This window comes from Choristoneura fumiferana, chromosome 6 (genome assembly GCF_025370935.1).
Source record: "Choristoneura fumiferana chromosome 6, NRCan_CFum_1, whole genome shotgun sequence".
Classification (NCBI taxonomy): Eukaryota; Metazoa; Arthropoda; class Insecta; order Lepidoptera; family Tortricidae; genus Choristoneura; species Choristoneura fumiferana.
In genome coordinates, this window is record NC_133477.1 from 12,732,110 (window position 1) to 12,739,450 (window position 7,341).

At 36.1% G+C, this 7,341-nt stretch overlaps 2 pseudogenes; both read left to right on the forward strand.

The window, feature by feature from the left end:
* Positions 1-585: 585 nt before the first annotated feature.
* Positions 586-1,566, forward strand: LOC141428697 (cathepsin B pseudogene; annotated as a pseudogene).
* A 3,619-nt stretch (positions 1,567-5,185) lies between these two features.
* Positions 5,186-6,178, forward strand: LOC141428698 (cathepsin B pseudogene; annotated as a pseudogene).
* Positions 6,179-7,341: the final 1,163 nt, after the last annotated feature.

Consider the following 7,341-nt stretch of genomic DNA (forward strand, 5'->3'; position numbering starts at 1 on the left):
AAAAAAAAACTAACTAATTTGGCTCAGGGACCCAAAAAGGGTCTTGGCCTCCGAAACGAGAGCATGCCATCCGTCCCGATCTTGCGCAGCCATATTAGAAAAATATTACTTAATTTTTTCGTAATGGCTACGGAACCCTATTTTGGGCGTGTCCGACACGCTCTTGGCCGTTTTATTTTTCTTAATTTGACTAGTATAGTCATCAGCACCAATATCTGATACAGCAAAGCGTGCACAAATATCTGATATGACTAATTCTAGGGCCGATAGGCCGTGTAACCTCTACCATCCTCCACTATGTTAGATATTATACCTAGTGCCATCCACGAAGACGCATGATTTTGTCAAAATTAGACATTAATGACATTGTAATAAGAACCACGGCACGCATCATCGTGAATGACTCTACCAATGATATTTATTTATGGCTCTTAAACATCAAATACCTTAGAAATAGACAATCGACAACGTTAATGCCTGGCATTTACAATAAAACTCCTCACACTATCACTACACTACTTTACTTAGTCGGTAACCCACGCTCAGTGCAGCTGGTCCTAAAGCATAAAGTTAACAGAAGTAGACATGGCTTCACCAGTCGGCTTTTTGATCCTATTTGTTGCCTTTACAGCGGCCACCGACTCACTTCATCCACTTTCTGATGAGTTTATAAATTTGATAAATTCAAAGCAGAACTCTTGGATAGCCGGCCGGAACTTTCCAATAGATACTCCAATATCATATTTTGACAATCTGGTCGGATCAATCAAGAAAGATCCTCTGCATTATCTTGATGTCAAAGTATACAGTGCTGATGTGATTGCAGACTTACCAGAAAACTTTGATCCTCGAACCAAATGGCCCAATTGTCTGAGCTTAAACGAAATTCGAGACCAAGGTCAATGTGGATCCTGTTGGGCCCATGGAGCAGTTGAAGCCATGACAGACCGCGTTTGTATTCACTCAAATGGCACTAAAAACTTCCACTTCTCAGCTCAGGATCTGTTAAGCTGTTCTAATGCTGGTGGCTGCAATGGTGGTATTCCGTCGGCTGCATGGAGCTACTGGCAGAGCGACGGGATTGTATCTGGTGGCTCGTACAACTCTTCTGAGGGTTGCATGCCATATTTAATTCCACCTTGCGAGCACTTTATCAATGGTACATTAAAACCTTGTGGGCCTTACTTGCCTACGCCCCAGTGTGAAAAAAAATGCGAAGCAAATTACAATTCTGATTTCAAAAGTGACAAAAACAGAGGTAAGAAGCCTTACTTTATCCGTGGAGAAGATAACATTAGAGCAGAATTGTTTACGAATGGTCCCGTCGAAGCTGGTTTTACTGTATATTCTGATTTTTTGCACTACAAAAAAAATATATATGTACACACGCAAGGCGTAGAATTGGGTGGGCATGCTGTCAAGATGATGGGCTATGGCGTAGAAGATGGTAAGAAGTATTGGCTTGTCGCCAATTCCTGGAACAGTGAATGGGGAGACAACGGGTTTTTCAAGATTCAGCGCGGTGACTGCGGCATAGATGATGAAGTTGTAGCTGGAGAACCATAATTATACTGATTTGTAATATTATTGACCATTTCTATTAACTTTTCACGAGGGGTCGTAATATTCCTATTCAGTATTCAGTCATTTATTGCTTGAAATAATTCCTTGCAATACAATATAGTTTAATTCAGAGAATTACACTAATACAAAATTTCAAAAACTATTAATTCTATTCTAATTTCTTATTATTGTAAAGTATGTGCTCTTAGAAAAAAAGTTTTGTATTATTTTGCTTATAAGACACCCATAAAAAATATACTGAGCGGCATAAAATCCCCTCAAATGTATGCAGTTATAGCTAATTTTGGTAGTGGGCCAAATTTTCTGCCGTTGAGTATATTAAAATAAAATTATCTTGCATAAGCTTAGCTATCATAAGGTCGCGGGTGAGCAAAGAAATTCTTTTAGTTCATTGATATGGACCTTCGCAAAGTAACGCCTGATTCAATAAATTATTTAACATATATGTGGTTATACGCATATTATTAAGTGTTGGTTTATTTGTGACTCGTTATATATTTTTCGAAGTACTAACTACTAAGGGTGGCCCTTTTAAATAGTTCAGTATGAGTAAGTACTTACCTCACTCTTAAACTGACATAGAAAGTTTTTTTTAAGGACCCATTTCATAGATTTCATTAGGATTTTTGAAAGAAGAAAAACTGGCCAAGAGCGTGTCGGACACGCCCGAAATAGGGTTCCGTAGTCATAAAAAATCAGTAATATTTTTCTAAGGATTTCGTATTTTGTACGGAATATTCCAAGTTTAGGTATATTTTATACCTTAGGCTGCTATTTACTCTTACACTCCAAATAATTCTGAAGAAAACTTAACCGTTATAGTTTTCCTTGTAAGTTTGATATGAGTACTTACTACCATCCTGAATGTTTTCAAATTTTTCATATCGAAAATACAAACTGAAACACAGATGCACAGGAAAACCAGAAAAATAGACCAGCGCTGGGAATCGAACCCAGGTCCTCAGCATTCCGTGCCACGTGCTATACCGCTACACCACCACTGGACAGGAGTACAGACACGAATTTCTCCTATGCCCACATATCTCAGCTTGCTTGTTTCTTATTTTAATATTTTAGTTACTTAAGCAGCAGCACTAGCGACATCTGTGCTGTAGCCCTCATCGAGAAACTTTCAGCACTTAATGACTCGAGTTTGGAATCGCCTTACTGCCCGTGAAACACGCACATTGCGATTGCATTGTTTTCATCACATTGCGAGGAAAAAAATGCAAAAAATAAAATTAATTATTTTGTGTCTAAACACTTCACAGCTCTTTTGATATTGTTTGTTTTGAAAATAAATCTGGTTTTATTTTTAACATGTACTATTTTCTTGCCTTTAACATGTTTTCGCTGCTAATAATGAGGTGAAAAGTTGCATGCACCAAAGTTTTTTGAATCTTGTATGATTGATTCCCTCGCTGCGCTCAGGGTACTAACCTAGTACTTATTACTCGTTTCGCTCGTGATTCAATTATAGAATCCTTGGCTTAGTCTAGCTCAGTGGACAGTGGAGTCTTTGTAATAGGGTCCCGTTTTTATTACCCTTTGGGCACAGAACTCTAAAAAGGTCTCTAATCAAAGGCACTTCACACATTTTTCAGCTCAATTTCCCAAAAACTACACCCGACACGCACGAAGCCGGGGCGCGTCAACGTAGAGTAAATGCATTTTTTGGTTAGATTGATATTTTTAATTTCGTAATATCTTTTGAATGGAATGTCCAATCTGAATAATTCAAAAAGTAATCTACAGGTATTGAAACCGTCTTGAATATAAAATTATTTATTTGGATAAGGATTAATACAAAGGTATGGATAACATGGTCTGATTTTAGTCGTATTTCTGTCAAAATGTAAAAATGTAGTTACTTGTAGTGACATAACTACAATAGTTGGACATAATATATGGTATACCAAAGTTTTTTGTAGATCTTGATGTATTCTTTAATATCGTAAAACATTTTTTTGTTCTATAATCAATAGTTTCTACAGCGCATGCGATGAAAGATTTTTTATGGCAACTTTTTTACACTTTGAGTTACATTACATTATCGTAGTTTTAGTACGGAACCCTTATTTTCTCTGTTAATAAATATAGCCTTTGGCACTTTGGAATAATTTAGCATTCTAATATTGAAAGAATTTTTAAAATCGGGCCAATAGTTTTTGAGTTAATTCGTAACAAACATCCAAAAATCCAAAGCTTTCCTCTTTATAATAATAGTATATATCTAAACCTGGAAGAGTCCGTATACAATATGAAATCCTTAGAAAAATAATACTTGATTTTTCGTAGTGGCTTAGCTATCTTGGGCGTGTCCGACACGCTCTTGGCCGATTTTTTGACACTAAAATCGATGACAAGGTTCCTTAAAACTTAATTATTAACTTTCTATGACCCTGTACGTAAAGTAAAAAATTTGTACTTAGGTTTGTATTATCTATATTTAACATGCTTATATTTGCTTCACTTGTAACTATGTATGTATCTTGGTATCTGGTAATGGAATCTTTGAATAAATCAAAATTATGCTAAATCGTAAAAATTAAAATACTATCAAAAAGAATGCAATAATATTCCACCCACGAGGTCAAATAAAATTAACACATTAAACAACAATAAAATAGGAATCCTAAATGTTTACGCGATAAGCACATTGAATTTGAAATGTTTGACAATAACACAAATAAGTATCTTTATGAAATGTTACGAATGATACCTACCGTGAAACGAGGCTACTTTGGACCGATTTTTGCTCCAAATTTCATAATCTTTGTTTTATTTTCAAAATTATTATGCTGTGTTATGTTCATATATGTATTTAAAGTAAAGTAAAGTAGATCAATTTATTGGGAAGTGTATCGGGTACCGGGACTTCGACCTGCAAGACATTTAAACAAAATACAGAACTGGAGCATAATTACCCAGTGGGGGGCAAAGTAGCCTCGTTTTACGGTATTAATTGTTTTGAAAGGGTGGTGCTAAAATGGGCATTGCAATAATTTCGATGCGATCATCTCCCAATGACGACCTTTTTCATTTTATTACCAAGCTAAGATAAACATATGATAATATAAATAATAAATAAATAAATAAATATCACGGGACAATTCACACCAATTAACCTAGTCCCAAGGTAAGCTTAGCAAAGCTTGTGTTATGGGTACTAAGCAACGGATAAATATAATTATATAGATAGATACATATTAAATACATATTAAACACCCAAGACCCGAGAACAAACATTCGTATTTTTCAAACAAATATCTGCCCCGACGCGGGAATCGAACCCGGGACCTCAAGCTTCGTAGTCAGGTTCTCTAACCACTAGGCCATCTGGTCGTCTATATATATGTATTGTTATCTGATATGTCCACGTCAACCCAGTAACTTACAGCTAAGGTGCCGGATATAGGCTCGTAAGGTGTTTACGTGTGTCCCTTAAATTATCAGTTATATAAACACCTCATGCACGCCATTCCACCCAGTCGGCGATAGGCGCTTCTTTACACCGTTACCTTCAGATTATTGTTTTGCCATCACTGCATCGAAAAAATCCACGGACATGGCAACTCCTGTCACTGCTGCATACCTATATATGCTGATCCTATTATTGGCTTTGGCCTTCGTTACGTCTACTACTCATCTCCACCCTCTTTCTGATGAGTTCATAGCTCTGATTAATTCAAAGCAGAATTCGTGGATAGCAGGTCGGAACTTTCCAGCAGATATTTCAATGGAGTATGTCAACCGTCTAATGGGAGTAATCCAGGATGATAACATCAAAAAGCTTCCCGTCAAAAAGCATGATGCTGGTTTAATAGCTAGTCTACCCGACAGTTTTGATCCCAGGGAAAAATGACCAAATTGCCCTTCTTTAAACGAAATCAGAGACCAGGGGTCCTGCGGAAGCTGCTGGGCTCTATCAGCAGTCGAAACCATGACAGATCGTGTTTGCACTTACTCAAATGGTACCATGAACTTTTATTTCTCAGCTCAGGATGTTTTAAGCTGTTCTTCACTCAATGCAGGTTGTGAAGGTGGAGTGCCGGCGTATGGTTTCAAAAAATGGCAAGAACAAGGCATTGTGTCTGGAGGAATGTACAACTCATCAGAGGGGTGCAGACCCTATGAAATTGCTCCTTGTGAGCATCACGTGTACAGTAACAGGAAACCCTGCGAGGAATATTTCCCCACCCCCGACTGTGTAAGACAATGCGTTGCAGGTTATAATGTTGATTACAAGAAAGACAGGCATCACGCTGAGGGTGCTTGGGGTGTTTCCGGGGAGGGTAATATCAAAGCGGAGTTGTTTCTGACTGGTCCCGTATCAGGAATTTTTGCTGTTTATACTGATTTCGTTAATTACAAAACTGGAGTATACAAACACGTCGAAGGAGATTTTTTAAATTATCACGCCATCAAGATTCTGGGCTGGGGCGTGGAAGGTGGCGAGAAGTACTGGCTGATCGCTAACTCTTGGAACACCGACTGGGGAGACAACGGTTTCGTAAAAATTTTACGCGGTGTCAATCATTGCGATATCGAAGATCAAGCTATAGCAAATGAACCTGCATTAGATTATTTTTAAATTTAAGCTCGCGTCGAGACAACTATAAGGGTTGGAAATAATATTTTTGTAATCGGTACCTACCTAAATATTAAAAACCACCGACTTAAAAATAGTAAACTGCTCAACAAGGGAGGAAAAGCACACCATCTGTCTTGGCAACCAAGCATCAAAAGTAAAAAATAATAATTTTCATGACAAAAATGTGTACCGAAACAGGTAGGTAATTAAAAAAAATACTTTTAAAATAAGTAGTTAAAAGATTTCTGCAATTCACAAAGAACAGCGTATTTTTTTTCCTGAACTGTTTACGTTTGAAATCGTTTATAAATATGAGACTTGGGATTGTGTAAGATTTTGTTTGTTTGTTTGTTTATACTCTTTATTGTACAAAAAGGAAAAAACAAGGATCGACAAATAGAGCAAAACATTTCAATAAATATAAATGCATATGTAAACCGCAAATACCTAACTATATACAATAAATATATAACACATATATAAAATATTAACATATCTATAACTAAATATAAAATAAAATACATAAATACACACATTTACATACAATACATAAATAACCCAAGTATAAAGGTAATTACTTAGGTACTAAATAATCAAGGAACTATAGTCTGAGCCACATCTTCTGCAATGATTTTTTTTATCTGGTAAGTAGGTATAAAAATATTTTCTTGTCTCATACTCGGAAACAGGCAAATGATACTTTATATTTAACATACTCGTAGGTACAGAAACAAAACTAGGGTTCTTTTCTAGGGTATCAATTTAAAAAAGGTATTGGATAATATCAGTGGAACACCAACGTATTCGGTTTATAGTAATTATTGAATTTCGACATACTTAATAGATGTTATTTCATATTTTATTGTGCCTGGTCAAATATTATTAAATTATTAACATTAGTTTCTTATGCGCCGATATAAACATCTTGAGAAAAAAACACTCGGTACGTAAATGACAACGGTATTCGCTAATACCGCTTATACAGCTGTATAAATAAAAACACAGCCTTTCAACTTGATAACTTACTAATTTTACGAATAAATTAACTAAAATAGGTATCTATTTTATACACCGTTTTTACAAGCTTTTCTTTAGCATGCCTTGTTTATTTATTTATTTGTTTGGCTCAAATCTTAGAGCTAAATTTGACACACTTCCAATGG